A 924-nucleotide genomic window follows, 5' to 3' on the forward strand; every position below is an offset into this window, starting at 1 on the left:
GGGGGAGTGCATGTAGTTGGTGCATTCGGAAGGTTAAAATTTAAAATTCTCAATAGTTTTCAAAAGCGCAGGGAAAAAGAAAATAAAAATTAAGGAAAAACTGGAATTTTTATAGAAATCGGTTTTAGACAAAACTGATTTTGGTTTTTGGTGTAACTCTAAAACAAACGACAGTAGATATATGCAATTTTGACTGGTTGTTTATATTAACATTTTCTATACACGATAACATATTCAAAATATTTTGATATGTTTTGAGCTGTTTACAGATGTTTTTAGCTTCCAATTTTAGATTCTGAGTGGAACGATGAATGTATTGATTTTACAATGTGTGTTTTTTTTTAAATTTTTTTTTTTTGCCTGTGTACACGATAAGTAGTCGAAATAATGCTTCGATTTTCAACTTCAGTATCTTGTTCGATTGAAAAGTGAATATCGGTGGTGCATTGGGGAGGTCAAAATTTAAAATTCCCAGTAATTTTCAAAAGCGCCAAGAAAAACCAATGAAAAATTAAGGAAAAACGGGAATTTTTACGCAAAATCGATTTTTCACAAAATTGAATTTAGTTTTTGGTGTAACTTTTAAAAAAATAACCGTAGACACATGACATTTTGACTGAATGTTTATATTAGCATTTTATATACACCATAACATTTTCAAAATATTTTGACTTATTTTGAGCTCTTTACGGACATTGTCAGTTTTATTTTTTTTTTAGTTTTTTTTCTAAAAATATCAATAAAATTTTATTTGTTGATTAAAAAAGCTTGTAAATTTAATAAAAGGCTTCTAGTATATTGTTTCAAAATCAGATGAAAAATATTAAAAATCCTTAGTCACAGTTTTTTTTTATTAGCATTTAAAGTTCAAAAATTGACAAAATATGGAAAAATCACGAAAATTAGCAAATTATTTTGAGTTAA

Source organism: Acyrthosiphon pisum, chromosome A1 (assembly GCF_005508785.2).
Source record: "Acyrthosiphon pisum isolate AL4f chromosome A1, pea_aphid_22Mar2018_4r6ur, whole genome shotgun sequence".
NCBI classification, from domain to species: Eukaryota; Metazoa; Arthropoda; class Insecta; order Hemiptera; family Aphididae; genus Acyrthosiphon; species Acyrthosiphon pisum.